Raw genomic sequence first — 16,014 nt, 5'->3', positions numbered from 1 at the left:
GAAGTCGCCTCTGCACATGTCACCCAGAGAGAATGATGCCACTTCCTCTGGTACAATCTTGTCTACCATGGAACTTATGGAACCCTGTCACAGAACTTATGGAACCTTGTTCCTACTGAACAAGCCCTGAATCCAGACAAGCCCCCCCCCCACGTCACACACCTTCACAACAGTACAGTCCAGTTGTGTCCACACTCAGAGATGTGCCAGGCAATGTGTTATAAGGGATGCATTGCCAGTCTGACCTTTCATTGCTCACTTCATCCAAAGAAGGTTCTAGAGCAGCCGCAGCCACAGTCACTCAAGTGCTTTTTGGGAATAGTCTCCTGGTTACCCATCAGCAGATCTCTGGTCTTTGAGGGGAGTTCAGATGCTGCACGGGGCAGGCAGCCTAAGTCTGTGTGGAGTGGAGGACTGCAAGTCCTTGATGGGATGAAGTCCAGTCAACCTGCCATGTGGCAGTCATGTGACATGTGCCAGGGCTTCTCTGATCCATGGCATCCTCTTCTGAGGTGTGTGAAGGTTGGTGGGATGTAGAAAGTCTTCAGAAACTGGAGTAGCTTTGGAGTCACTGTCTAGGGGAGGGAGACGATCACCCAGGAAGCCCAGGGCAGTTACAGACTCGGCAGCAGTGAGCAGGCCAGGGTGAGAGTGTCCACTGGGCCTTGGTTCTGCTCAGTGCTGTGAAGAGTCCCTAAAGGACAAGAAGAGGACAAAGAGCAGATGGTGGTGGGGACACCAAGCTAGGGCTGGGACTGAATGTGTTTCCTCATCACCTCCATCCTCACTGAGTCTGAAGTGAGCAGAAACTGACCACTTCTGTGCCTGAGGTTATTAGAGAGAGGAGGGAGACAGGGAAGGAGGGAGGGAAGAAAGGAAGGGAGAAAGGGAGAGACAGAGACAGAGAGACAGAGACAGAGAACCAGCATGGTGGAAGACATAATGAGAAACATGAGGAGGGGTTGTGAGGAGTGAAGGAAACAGTGATTACATAGGAAATGGGCAAAACTGGATAGACAGGGAATGGGAGCCCGGCCTGGTGAGGCCAATTCCATATCTTCCAGCTAAAAATAGGATCTGGGCTCCAGGGCAGGGCCATCCTGTCAGTGACCACAGGGTGGATCTTCTGCACCATGAGAAAGAAGAAGCCAGAATCATGAAGGAAGTTTCTGGTCACAAGGAGGTGGAGATGGGGAAGTCCTGCCCCACTCTGTCCTCCACATGAGAAGGCCCTGGAGTTGTGTGGCCCTTTACACTGATTCTTCCTGACTCCTGAGCACCTCAGGGTCCCTGCACAGGACTCCTCTCCTGCCTAATGGCTCTGCTGGTCTCACTTCCTGGAGAGAATCAGGCCATGGCTTGGATCCTGCTTCTGCTGATGTCAGCTGCTTGTCTGCAAGCTGGTGAGTGGTGGGGACCTTGTTAGCAGGGACTCTGCCCTAACCACAGGAGGGGCCAGTGGGGCTGGGAAGACCAGGCTGTCATGTGGACAGGGCTCTGCTAGAGGAGCCAGAGGGTGCCCTGTGGCCAAGAGAGAGCTCATCCTCAGAGTGGGTCTAGCCCAACAAGCCTTATCTGTCGTTGTCTATATAGGACAGTGGGACATAAGGACAGTCCTTGCCTGTGTCCTAACCCACCAGTAGGTGAAGAGTCAGAAATTCTGGGTTGTACTTTCTAACCCCTGAAGTGTTTTCAAATGCTCCCCATTCTTCCCAGGTAACTCAGCAGGATCCAACAGAGAAAATACCTTTGGTGTCAACCAACCAGCACGCCTCTCTGGTGTCCAGGGCGGCTCCATCGAGATCCCCTTCTCCTTCTACTTTCCCTGGGAGTTGGCAGAGGATCCACAGATGAGGATTCTCTGGAGATGGGAGGACTTCCATGGGGACTTTATCTACAACTCCATGCCACCTTTCATACATAAACATTTCAAGAAGAGGCTCATCCTGAACTGGACACAGCCTGAGACATCTGGAGTCCTCAAAATCCTGAACTTGAAGAAGAAGGACCAGACAGTGTACTTCTGCCGAGTTCTTCTGAACACAAGAGAAGGCATTAAGTTCTGGCAGTCAATTAATGGGACCAACCTCACCATCACTCCTGGTGAACACATCCCAGGTCAGGCACTGGTGACCCTGACTTCCTTGTACCATAGATGTCATTAGAGATCTTACACTTCTGTTCCTTCCCACAAACTCCTCTCATGTGTTCTGTCCCCTCCCCAGAGCTCTGACAACTCCACCTTTCCTCTTCCCCACAACCATCCACAAACCTTAGCTGCTCTCTCTGAGCTGCCCCTCATTGCCCTCAGATCCACCCCACCCCCAGTCTCAGCTCTTCCAAGATGGCCCAGTCTCCTGCTCCTTCCTCCAAACTGACTACCGCCCTGCCCACCCCACCCTCGTTGACACAAATCCACGTGGATCTGGCCTCTCCAGGACAGAGCAGCCTTCACCTGGTCCTGTGTCAGGGTCTCCGTTAGATCTAGACTTTACACCATATCTCGTGCCTTCCACAGTAGGGGCATTTTGGTCCTGGGTACCCCTCCTCCTCTGGGTCTCCCCACTTCACCAGTCTCTAGACACATCCCTCACCTCTCCCTGCCCCAGTTTCTTTTTTCCCTCCCTCATTTCCCTCTTCCCCTCCTTCCTCCCCATCCCCCACATTCCGGCACAGACTCTCATGTTCTCACCATGATCAAGTTCTCTGGTCACTTCTCCTCCTCCATGGCAGCTGTAACTGCAGCTTCCACACAGAGTGCACACAGGCCCAACCTAGTCACTGTGTGGACATTACCCCAGCCACCTGTCACCACTGTTGGGCACTCTCGTGGTCATTATACAGAGAGAGACATGGAGACATGAAGAATGCAAGCCCTGCCCAAGGTCATGCTGGTGAGGAACAGGCCCCGTAAGGGACCCTTTACCTCCAAACATCTCTCAACCAGTAGACACGTGGCCTCTGCTTGAGTTCACACTATTGCTTATTCTCTTCTGTCTTGATTTTGTGGAGTGTGTACATATGGTGTAAAGGTGTGTGTGTGTGTGTGTGTGTGTGTGTGTGTGTGTGTGTGTGTGTGTTTGCATGGGTTCACGTGTATGTGGGGGGTGTATTTCATTTTTGTGTTTGGGAAGGCCACAGTGGATGGTCATTGGGATTCCTCCTCTGGGAAGACCCACCTTATTCTCTTGAGGCAGGGTCTCTCACTGAACCTACAGCTCACTGTTTAGGGCCAGGCTGATGGGCTGTGAAGCCCCATTGATCTTCTTGTCTCCATCTCCACGGTGTTGTGGTTACAGGTGCTCACGTGGTCTGTCTTACAAATAAGATGAATGACATCTGAGGAAGGAATGCCCAAGGTTAACCTCTGACACACACACACACAAACACACACACAGATACACAAATACATACACACATTCATGTACCACTGCTGAAAATAAATTATAAAATTAATAGTCAAATAATAATCTATTATCATTATTATATCACCAATTCTCAGCAGTGCAGGTGATAAATTGGTTTGTCCCTTCCAGGTTAGACTCACCCGCCTCCCCTGGCAAACCAGTCCTCATCTTAACCCTGTGTTGGTTCAGGATAAACTCCACAGCCAGAGCTGACCAGGCACCTTACATCTGCATTTCCTGTGTCTCCTACACGTTTCCCTAAATGACTCCTGTTCTTCCAGCCTCTCCCTCTTCCTCCTTTCCTAATGTCTCCAGCCTTTGGGATAATCTATTAGGTGCTTGTAGAACAATCAATTTAAGGCAGCCATGCCTTCCTCTGCTTCAGGAAGACACACCATGTTTTTTGTTGTTCCCAAGGCCACATGCACACTAGACAAGGGCTCTGTCATTGACTTACACCTCACCTCCACTGTGAGTTCTTCATCAGTATTTTTTATCAGCATTTTTAAAATTAATTCATTAACTGAATATTCTTGCCTATTGTTTTTAAAATTATTAAATTAATGATAAAAAGACATTTTTCTTTTTTTTCCATTTCTTTAAGTCAGAGTCTCATGTGTCCTTGCTAGTCTCAAATTGCTATATAACCTAAGATGGCCTTGAACTCTTTCCCAAGAGCTGCGACCAAAATGGCGTTTCACCACTCCTGTGTCTTCTGCTTGAGATGGACTCAGGGCCTCGTGCACCCTAGGCAAGCACTCCACCACTGAGCTGCATCCACAGACCTCAAAAGAAATGTTTCAAAAAAAAAAAAGAAAGAAAGAAAGAAATGTTTCATCTGAGCAAAATATCCTCATTTAGGGCAAAGATATCACACCTGGAGAAATATTTGCAACAAGTATTGAAAGGAATCCTGTGGTTGGCTTATTAATTCTCTTTCCATAATTTCATTTTTGTAGCCAAATTCAATAGTACTCTTCTTTGCATGTTTTCTCTTTCATGTCTAATCAAAGAGACCCCTAGTGATAGATTTCTCTCTGTGTCTCTCTTTCCCTCTCTCTAGCTCTCTGTCTCTCTGTCTCTCTTCCTATGTTTCCTTTGATGGATCTTACTCTGGGCTGAACTCACAAAGTAGCCTAGGACAGTTGGCAGTGTGTCCCAGTGACCAGCCTATTTCCCCCTTGAATTACTGGGATTACAAGTGCATGGCAACACACACAGGTCTCTGGGGATGCTGGGAAGAGGAAGTGTTGGATCAGGAGTTCTCAGGCAGAAACAGAGGAGACATGATGAGACTGCCCTACTGAGAAAAGGTACCAAGTTAAATATAGATAAAAAATTATGGGTTAATTTAAGTGTAAGAGCCAGTTAGTAATAAGCCAGAGCTACCAGCAGAACATTTATATATAGTTATATTAATATAATATAATATATATTAATTATGTAATTCTCTGGGTGGTAATTTGGGAAGCAGCTGCCAGGTATTTAAGAACTGTTGAAGAAACAGAAATTTCCACTTACACAAACCAAAGCCCCAGGCTGTTCTGCACAGGAAGTGCCCAAACTCTGTGAGAGCAGGGTACAATCACTGCTATTGGGGAAATGGAGTTGGCACTGCAGGAGACAGATTGCAACATCCTGGACAGAAATCATCCCTCAGCAGGTCACTCTGGGCATTCAAAAGACGACTTGAAAAATAGAACAGAGTGCATTACCTGGGACTCAGGAGCCAGCAGGTGTCCTAGTACGAGTTTCTATTGCTGTGAAAATTCCATGACCAAAGAACTTAGGGAGGAAAAGGTTTATTTGGCTTACACTTCCCAATCATGTTCAATGCTGACTTCCTTTGTCTCCTCCCAGCCCCCAGGACCAACTCTCCAAGCCCCACCTCTGCAACTTCTGCACTCACCAGAACTGCACTCACCAGAACTGCACTCACCAGAACTGCACTCACAGCCACAGAAGGGAAGAAGAGCGGGAAGAGTCAGACCCTGGGACTGGGAACCAGAGTTGGGTTGGCAGTGGCTGCTGCTGTACTCCTGGCTGGGGTTTTGGGTTTGACAGTGTTCCTCAGGTGGAGGAGAAGGAAAGGTAAGTGGTCCAAGACTGCACCCCATCACACGTCCTGAGTGTTTCCGAGAACAGTCCACACCAGAGTCCTGGAAGGGGATTGACGACAGCCCAGATGCCAGGGTCAGGGCATGGCTGAGTCAGGAATGTGCTTGAGTCCTGGACATTGTCCTTTAACACACCCACACCATGGTGTGTGCACACTCACACACATGGTGCATAAAAACATCTAATACAATTAAAAAATGAAAACACTGGCAGCCAGTGGTGATCCACACCTCAGTAAGTGTGCTGGGAGGTGGAGGCAGGAGGATCTTGAGTTCAAGACTAGCCTGGATTTCAAGACTAGCCCTCCTCCTTCCAGGAAATAGCCAGAAAAGGGCTGGGAGTCATGTAGAGGACACTCTTTGGCCTTCTAGGAAAGGGAAACCATTTCAGAAACTCTTGAACAGTGCGGTGCTGGTGGGGGAGGCAGGAAATGACCAGAGGGAACCTGATAATTCAGGTCCCCAAGTCTCTCATACCAGAGGAAAAATGCAGTGGCCTCCACAGCATCCTGCTATGGTGACATCAGTGTGTGTGAAATTCTCAGATGGGGATTCAAGAGGGTCACTGAGACAGATTACCGGGGAGGAAGGAGTTTACTGAAGGTTATCGATGTTATGGACAGACAAGAATGTAGATATCTACATGGCAGGGTACTTAAGGAGATTTCAGGCTCCACCCACATGGCAGGGACTCCAAAGAGGGAAGGGGAGTTCTTTTTATATCCTTCTGGGGATAGGGATGGTTTCACTGCACAAGCTGAATCAGGAAGGAGGCAGGAGAGGGAACAGGATGTGTGGTCACTAATACCGTCATTGACTAAAATCACTGCCCAGGTGAGAAACCCTGGACCTGGATGGAAGCAGGTCAGCTAGAGAGAACAGTGTCTGGACAGCAGTGTCTCTGTGAGAGGTGAAGGGCGGTGCTGTGCCCTGAGCAGCAGCTGGATTCTGACATCACAGTCTTAGGGTGCAGAGGACAGACTGGAGGGGACCAGGCTGTGTCACTTTGCCACAGTGGAGCTGCACATGGGGATGAATGGCCAGAACCAGGAAAATGTTGAGGCAAAAGCTTTCAGACTTTGTGATTAGCCTGGTGTGGTAGTGCATGTCTGTAACTCCAGTGTGTGGAAGGGGCAGGCAGGAGGATCAGTAGTTCAAAGTCGTCCTTGGGTGTGGAAGACCTCAAACAAACACTCAGTGATTAGATGGATGACACGGGGACCAGGGAACAGGGACAAGTCTAAGTGTGTTGAGAAACACTCTGGTGAAACAACCAAGCCATATAGGAACTGAAAGAGGAAGTCTGTTTGAGAGTGTGTAATGGCGGTTACTTTTCCACTGTGGTGATAAAACATCGAGATCAAAAGTAACTTGTGGAAGGAAGAATTGGATTTGGCTTGTGGTCCAGAAGGAAGGTTAATAGTGGAGGGGCAGCTGAAGCAGGACACTGAGAAGTCACATCTGCAACACATGCAGAAAACCAGGGAGAAATCTGGAAGTGAGGGGAGGCAATACATTCTCCAAAGGCACCTCCAGTGACACATAACTCTTCCAGAAGGCTGCACCTCCTAAATGGTCCATAACCTCTCAAATATGACAAAGATTTCAGGTAGGTGAGCCTGTTATGAAGATTTTTCATTCAAATGTAACCCTAACTAAACCACAACAATTAAACAAAACAATTTAATTGTTCAGGTTAGTTAGGAGTGGGCTAACCAGCTGAGTTGGGGATCTATTAGACGTGCCTGTGTGGATCTCACAGAGCTGTCAAAAAACAAACAAATAAAGTGTATTTATAAGTCAAAAGAAAACATAGAGAGATGGTTCAGGAGTTAAGAGCACTTGCTGCTCTGGCAGAGGACCCCAGTTCAGTTCCCAGCACCCAGATGGAGCAGCTCACAACCTCCTGTAAGTCTAGCTTCAGGCACCCAGGGCTCTCTGCTGCCTCCTTGGACATGGGAACAGGATGGCATACACAATCATGCACACATATACACACACACAAATGAAAATAAATCTCTAAAACTAAAATTATAATCTAAAAACACTTAGGGAAGGCCGGGCAGAAGTGGCATACGCCTTTAATCCAGGCACACAGGAGGCAGAGAAAGGCGGATCTCTGTGACTTGGAGGCCAGCCTGGACTACAGAGCAAGCTCCAGGACACGCAAAGAAAAAAAAAAACTACACGGAGAAACTCTGTCTCAGGGGGGTGGGGGGGAGGTTCAATGAAAAAGCCTAAACTAAGGCACCAAATGACTTGTTCTCCAAAACACAGTGGCTGACATTGTTGAAAGAAAGAGGAAGCGGGTGAGTAGGAATCATCTCATTCTTAAAATAGAAAAATTAGTTCAGATGTCTGTATTAGGAGGCTGGAGAGACAGATCATTTGTTAAGAGCACTGGCTGCTCTTGCAGAGGACCAGGGTTTGATTCCAGCACCCAGACAATGGCTCACAATAACCTGTAACTGCTGTTCCAGGGGATCTGATGCCCTCTTCTGACTGCCACAGGCACCAGACACATGTGTGGCAAACAGAAATACCAGCAGGCAAACAGTCATACAATAATAATGAATTAAGGATTTTTTTTAAAAAGATGTCTGTACTACAAAGATAATCAGTAAATTCAATATAATTCTTATCTAAACTACAATGGGAGTTTTGAAAAATAATTCTTCTTCTCAAATTCACATATATTCTCGAGAACAAAATGAGATAAAATAACAACAAAAATGACCAGTAATGGAGCACTCACCCTGCCTGATACCAGAGTTTATCCAAGTTGCAACAGGAGGCTGGAGGGATGGCTCTGCAGTTAAGAGCACTGGCTGCTCTGGCAGAGAACCTGAGTTCTGCTCCAGCACCCACATCAGGCAGTTTACAACCGCCTGTAACTCGGGCTGAAGGTCTGTCTGAAGACCTCTCCTCAATAACGTAGGCATCTCATGTGCAGATAAATTTAAAATTCTAAAAACAAAACAATAACAAAAAACTAAAAACCTACTGTAGATAAAAAAAATAAATGAATAATAGACTTTTCTAAAGAATACCGTAGCCCTCAGAGGGTAAAAGATGTCAGTGTTCAAGCCTTGGAGCCACATGGTGGAGGAAACTGATGGCCCCAAGTTGCCCTCTGACCTTCATATAAACTGTGGCACACCCTTCCACGTAATAAATAAGTGGCAATATATATATATATATATATATATATATATATATATATATATATATATATATATATATAATCACTAAAACAGCATAGTATGGACCAAGACAAACAGACCAGTAGAGTGAAATATAATCCAGAAAAAGACGGTCTCTAAAGTCACAAAAAGGAAGGCTGGTGAATGCAGAGTAGATGAGGCAGGTGTGGAGTGAGGGAACTCAAGGTTGGTGAAGGAAGCAGAGGAGACAGGGGTGGACATGGACCTAGCAGAGATCTGGGGAGGTTGCTGTGTAGGACACAGCCCAGCAGAGGGAGCTCAGGCTCCTCTCTGACTGCCTGGGGCAGGTTCTCTGCTCCCCTGTCCTCTGAAGGTGGTCTGCACACAGAGGACAGCTGAGAGGGATGGTGGAGGGTCAGCACTGATGTCACACTGACACTGTTTCTTCCCCATAGGACAGAGGACTAAAGCCGAAACCCCAGCCAGGTGAGCGCCATCCGGGTCCTCTGCAAGAGCAGCCAGCGCTCTTAACCACTGAGCCATCCCTCCAGCCCCTTCAAATAACATAAAAAAGGAAAACCACACATATGACCCTTCACATCTCCCTAACCACTGACTCATCCTGTCTGCTCCCTCCTTTTCGCCTATGACATCTCCCTCCTCAGGGCCACCAGATTCACACACTGACAAGGAGTGCAGGGTATCAGGAGTCTCCTTCCCAGAACAACACCCCCTTTAGGACTCATTCTTCCTCCCTCTCTCCTTCCATTTCCTGGGCTGCCCTCTCTGTCTCTGTTTCCTCTCAGCCTTGAACATCTGCCTGGATTCAACAGCTCTCCCATCCTTCCCTTTCTTCTCTCTGTCTTTCTCTATGGTCAGTGAGCCCCGCTGCCCCAGAATCCTTTGTTCCAGATCTTCCACAACTCTTACCCTTTTCTCTTCACCTCCCAACATCTCCACCCTTCTCTCCTGCCTCTTCTTTTCCTACTGTACATGGCCTGCTCTGAACCTTCCTCTTCCCACCCCTTTTTTTCTGAGAAAGAGTCTCAATGAGCCCAGGCTGGCCTCTAACTCACTCTGTGGCCAAGGATGACCTTGAATTTCTGATTTTTGCCTCCACCTCCCAACTGTTGGAAGGACAGGGATCGTACCACACCCGGTTTATGAGGTGCTGGGATGGAACCCAGGGCCTTGTGCAGATAATTCAACCATCCACAGCAACACTGCATCCCAGCTTCCTCCATCTCTCCTCTCCCTGTGGCTTCTTTGGCCAGATGCCCTTCCTCCAGTCCCATCTCAGGATTTTTCTTACCGAACCCAGCCTGAGCACCTACCAGGAGATCTGAAACTTCCTTGCCTTCTAGTTTTCCAGGTAGTCAGAGAGAATAGACTCAGTTCTTGCTATTTCTAGTCTCTTTTCCCGCCCAGGGCAAGCAGATTTCCTAGAATGACTCCCCTTCAACTAGTGCTGAGAGACCTCGGCCAGGCCACCTTCCCAATGCTCTTTCATTCTCTTCCAGAGAAAGTCTAATTCTGAGGGCCAAACACCGTGATGTCATCTTGAGTCACTGAGGATGGCAGAGACCATTGAGAGGGATCCAGCCTCCTGTGTGTTGTGTGTGTGTGAGTGTGTGTGTGTGTGTGTGTGTGTGTGTGTGTGTGTGTGGTGTGTTCTCCAGTGCCATCCACTCTTTTAAATAATTATTTTATTACATTTTATCTGTATCCATGTGTGTGGATATGACTTGACATGGCCCACATGTGGCGATCACAGGACAACTTCTGAGAGCTTTCTTTTTCCTTCCACCTTGTGGATCCTTGGGATGAAACTCAAGTTGTTAGTCTTCATGGTCTGGCCTTACCCACAAAGTCATTTCTCCTTGGGTTTTGGGGTTTTTTTGTTGTTGTTCTTAGGTTTTGTTCAGAGTCTTGCACTGGTCTGGAACTCACCAGCTGGACTAGGTTGGTTGACCTTTGAACTTCAGGAGTCCCCTGTCTCCACCTCCTGAGCACTGAGATTATAAGCATGCCCACCATGTGGAGTTCTGTGTGTGTAGTTACTGTTCCTGTGTGTACATGTGCAGGTGCACATCCACGTGTGTCCATGTGTGTGGAAGCCAGAGATCAGTGGTGTGTCTTCCTCAGTTTCTCTCCATTCTGTTTGTGTTCGTGTGTGTGTGTGTGTGTGTGTGTGCATGTGTGTGCACTTGTACATGTGTGTGGAGGCCAGAGGAATATGTAGTGACTCCCCTCAGTTTCTCCCACATTTATTTAATATTTATTTTGAGGCAGGGTCTCTCACTAACCTGAAGCTCATCACTTTGGCCAGGCTGCCCAGACAATGAGCTTCAATGAGATCCTCCTCTCTCTATCACCACCCTCCAGGTACATTGTGTCCAGCTTTTTTCACATGGGTTCTTGGTAACCTAAATTTGGGTCTTTATGTTTGTGAAGTGGGCACTTTGCCAGATCAACCATCTCTCCAGCCCTCCACTCTATCTTTTGAGACAGGGTCTTTCACCAAATCTAGAGCTCTTCTGTTAGTCCGGGCCAGTGAACTCCAGGGACTTATCTGCCTGTCTCTGCTTCTCCAGCATCCAGCATCCTGTGGGTGCTGGGTCTGCAATCAGGACTTCCTGTTTATGTGACACTTACTTTCCTAACTGAGCCATCTCTGCAGCCCAGCACCTGATGTCTTAACCCTGTCTTGTCCAGATTCTGATATGTTGTCCATTTGTTCCTGTGCAGGGACCTCATTGAAAACACTGACAATGTTGAACCTGAAGGTAAATTCTGCCAGCTTCCTGTTTCCCCACCTCGCTGCCGTCTTCTCCCAAGACCCCACACTTACATGAGCATCCCTCAGTATTTCTACCTTTCCCTCCTTCACCCTGTCCCTCCCATGTAACCAAGGTCTTCACCTCACTGTTGGAACTCCCAGCCATCTGACTCCCTTCCTGTCACAGTTTGACCTCAGCACTCTGTGTTCCTTTTCTCTAGGGCAATATATGGACCTCAAAGTGAACACCAAGGTAAGCCACTCAGACTCAGGCCTGAGGGAAGTTAAAGGGATGTTGAAGAAGGAGGCAGAAGGGTGGAGGCTGCAGGAAGGGCAGGACACTCAGGCTGCAGCTGCTGCAGGTGTGGGCAGGATACTCAGTCTGCAGCTGCTGCAGGTGTGGGCAGGACACTCAGGCTGCAGCTGCTGCAGGTGTGACAGGACACTCAGGCTGCAGCTGCTGCAGGTGTGGGCAGGACACTCAGGCTGCAGCTGTTGCAGGTGTGACAGGACACTCAGGCTGCAGCTCTTGCAGGTGTGGGAAGGACACTCAGGCTGCAGCTGCTGCAGGTGTGGCAGGACACTCAGGCTGCAGCTGCTGCAGGTGTGGGCAGGACACTAAGGCTGCAGCTGCTGCAGGTGTGGCAGGACACTCAAGCTGCAGCTGCTGCAGGTGTGACAGGACACTCAGGCTGCAGCTTCTGCAGGTGTGGGCAGGACACTCAGGCTGCAGCTGCTGCAGGTGTGGGCAGGACACTAAGGCTGCAGCTGCTGCAGGTGTGGCAGGACACTCAAGCTGCAGCTGCTGCAGGTGTGGTCAGGACACTCAGGCTGCAGCTTCTGCAGGTGTGGGCAGGACACTCAGGCTGCAGCTGCTGCAGGTGTGGGCAGGACACTCAGGCTGTAGCTGCTGCAGGTATGGTAAGGACACTCAGGCTGCCGCTGCTGCTTTACGGTGGCCACAGCTGGACTGCTGCCATCCAACCTCTTGTCCCCACAGGATAACAACACCGTGTACGCCTCCATTGCCCGCTCAAGCCCACCCTCCCCAGGAACACCACCCTGCCAGCCCGTCCATGAAGACCCCCCAGGAAGAGACTGTGTACTCCATCGTAAAGACCAAATGAGTGGGTCTGGGTGACAATCTCAGAGTCACGTGTGTTTCTAGTGGGAAGACTCCCAGCTTCCACTGATACCCACAGCCAGAGACAAAATCTCATGGGTCACTGATACCCATGGCCAGAGACAGAAATCCACACATGAGGGCGTTTGAGCTCAGAGAAAGTTAGAAATTCCCAGTTTGCTTTTCTAACTTCCTAGACTTTTCTCACAACAATAATAAAATCCACAGAATTTGTCTAAATGAATCTAATTAAGAGTCACTCGTGTGACCCCTAACTTCTGGCCTACTAAGATCCCCTCCTCTATCACTTTTTTTCTAGCTGTCCAAGGCAGGGGATGCCCAAATGCTGGCAGCCAGTCTACAAGATGTACACCCACATCTGGGAGGGTAATAACCAGTACACAGTGACTGGTTCCCATGGACCACCACACTGGACATCAGCAACAACCCTAGATAGATGGTGTGAGACAGGGAACTGAATACCAGATGGTCACAATGCTTTCCTAAGGCCATGTCACCCCCAGGAAGTAGGGGAGTCAAGACCACAGAGATGCTTTTCTGAAGGTTCCCCAGGCCTGGGTCCTGCTGCTGTCCCCAGCCTCCTATACCTTCCAGAGAAGGCAGGTTGCCATAGCCACATGAAAGGAAGCACAGCCTAAGCAGTAGACCCAGAGACCTGCTTTATTACCCATGGTGCACAGCTCTAACCTGAAGCCTGGAGCAGGTCATCAACCCCGACATTCAACATCTGCTCAGGATCACTGAGAGGCAGTCAGCAGTAGAAGGACCAGAGCACACTACTCCTCAAAGAGGCCCGCCAGAAACTCTTCTGAGCCATCCCTCTGCTGCGACTCCCCTCTCTCCTCTGTCTCTCCAATGTCTTCCATGAGTTGTTCCAAGTCCAGGTCACTGGAACCATCATCTTCAGGGGGAAACTTGCTGCCTCCTGTGTCAGGGGCTCCTGAGGCCCAGGACCTTCCTTTCCCAGTGGACAAGGCCCGTGTGGAGCTGGTGAAGCAGGGCACTTTGATACAATTTTAATTTCCTTCTCCTCAGGTAAGTTGGTAGCTGAGGCCTTGCTTTCAGGAGCCTTAATTTTTTTTTTTTTTTTAGGGTCTAAAGAAAACAAAGGACAATTTGAGAGTCCCTTTAAGTTAACCTATCCTGATGTTTTACAAGCCAGATTTCTGTATTTTTATATTTAAAGCATCTGAAAGGATAGAATGTGGAGTATGGGCTTTCATGTCACACTTGGACTCCAGCCTTGTGTTAGCTGTGTGTTCAACATGGGTCTTGAACAAATCTGAACACTTTTGAGCCTTACCTAGTACATTTGTATCTGAAATGTCAGGTGCTGGAAGAATGGATCAGCAGTTGGGACAGCTTGCTGCTCTTATAGAAGACTGGAAGCCAGACCTAGAACTGTGAAAATGTTCAAAACCTGTGTGCAGAAAAATCTTAGGCCCTAAGGAAAATCCACTCCCATCCTCTACTTAATGGACACAGATTTAAAGTGACTCTAACAACTTCACTGCTGTCCCCACAGATGTGTGTGTCTCTCAACCTTGTCAGAGATGCTTCTCCTTGCAGCAGGTGACAATCAACAGAGTCACTCAACTGGCCAACGTCCTGTAAATAAGAGACTGTGGCATCTCAGTCCTCATGGGACATACGACACCCCTCTTCCCAAGGCTCAAGCATCTTTGAGAAAGGAGGGTCAGGGCAAAAGACTTTGTAAGAGCCAGAGGTGTGGAAACAGTATTTCTGAACACAAGAGGTCAGTTGCACATATGAACTCACAGTGATTGTGACAGCAGGTATAAGATCTACACAAGCTTACACCAGATAAAATTCAGTATAAAGAGCATGATGTCTCACTAGAGGCTGAGATGCTACTGGCATTGTTTACAAAAGGTATAATTCTATTTGTGTATATGGCTGTTTTGCCTGCATGTATATGAATCACATATAAGAAGGGTCCAGGTTTCCCAAGGGCTCAGCCCTCCAATAGTAAGAGGAGCATCTGAGAGCTGGAGAGCAGCACCCTGAGAGGCAGCAGAAGTCTGACTAGGATTAGAACCCTGAGGCTGAATCTGCAGGATGGCAGCAGCCTGCACTCACAGGGAGAGCTAGAGAGCCAAAGGGAGACAAAAGGGAGGCATGGTGAGTGCAGAGCAGGGAAAGCAGGGAGGTGACATGGGTTCAAGGCAGGGGAAGGAAGCAGAGGGAGAAGGACATGGACAAGGGCAAAAGACCAGGAGATCTGAACTCAGCAGCAGCCAGGGTCACCGTGATCTTGACAGCCTGGGTGGTGTCTCCTCTGAGCATCCCTGCGTTGTTCACACAAGCAGGCTGCTAGGATGATGGTCTGGCCAGGCATCTATGGGAGTGTCCGTTCATCATCTCCTCCCTCCAGGAAGCTGGCACAGGGAAGGAGCCTCAAAGCTGTTACTCCAGTGGTCATGTGACTCTCCATGTCAATTTCCATTGTTCAAAAGGGAGAAGCAGCAAAGGAGCCCACAGCAAAGACTTCACAGCACCGACATTCTCACCACTGTTTAGATCAAATCCCCTCAGGGTGAAGGAACATTACTGTTGGAATGGGGAGCACTCATGGGTTCTAGCATGGCTACCAATGTTTGGGATTTGTGTTCCCTGGCCTGAGCAGTCAGTTAAAAGAAGTACTAGAGGAAGCCAGGCAAGGTGGCCTATGCCTGTAATCCAATGACTGACTGTAGAGATACCAAGACCATGAACTGGAGGCTGTCATTAGTACCTTCTGAGTTTGAGGTCAGCCTGGGCTACATGAGACTCTGTTTCAAAACCAAATGAACAGCAAATCTCATAAAAATCCAGAGAAGTTATGGAGCTGGTCATCCATTAGCTCACGTTGGTTGTAGACAAAGAACTTGAACATGTCACCAGTTTCCTCTTTAGATTCACTTAAACAAATTCTGTGACAATTAATATTTTCTTTAAATAATATATATATAATTTTACAAAGGAAATTGGGAGTTTCTCCATTTCTGTGACCTCAAGCTCAGTGAACTGTGAGTTTCTGTGCCAGGCCTTGGCTATCTGCAGAAGCTGGGAGACTTCATCCAGAGGAGCAGGAGACTGAGCTGGACACCCAGCCCCACTCACTGGGTCTTTAGGACACACTATAGAGTCTCTTCTTGGGGCTCCCCTGGCAGGGGTGCAGGAGGTGCTCATGCTGAGGTTGGCAGCACATGAGGAGATGAAGATGATGATGTCATCCTAGGGGATAAAGAAGAGGTCAGATGGGGCGGGGCAACTGTGCTAATGTAAAGTCTCAGGTGCAGCCTGAGTGTCCTGTCTACACCACCAGCCGCCATCCTTCCACCCTCTCTAGCATCTCCTCCACTCTCTCCGGGACCCAGTCTGGGCAGGTGACTCTGGGTCT

At 48.6% G+C, this 16,014-nt stretch overlaps 1 pseudogene; it reads left to right on the top strand.

Moving 5' to 3' along the window:
* The first annotated feature begins 1,104 nt into the window (after positions 1–1,104).
* LOC114687980 lies at positions 1,105–12,839 on the top strand (annotated as a pseudogene).
* The last annotated feature ends 3,175 nt before the right edge of the window (positions 12,840–16,014 follow it).

The sequence above is a fragment of the Peromyscus leucopus genome, chromosome 23, assembly GCF_004664715.2.
Source record: "Peromyscus leucopus breed LL Stock chromosome 23, UCI_PerLeu_2.1, whole genome shotgun sequence".
In the NCBI taxonomy this organism is placed as follows: Eukaryota; Metazoa; Chordata; class Mammalia; order Rodentia; family Cricetidae; genus Peromyscus; species Peromyscus leucopus.
Note: the sequence above shows the minus strand (reverse complement) of the source record. Positions and strands in the feature narration are given on the sequence as shown.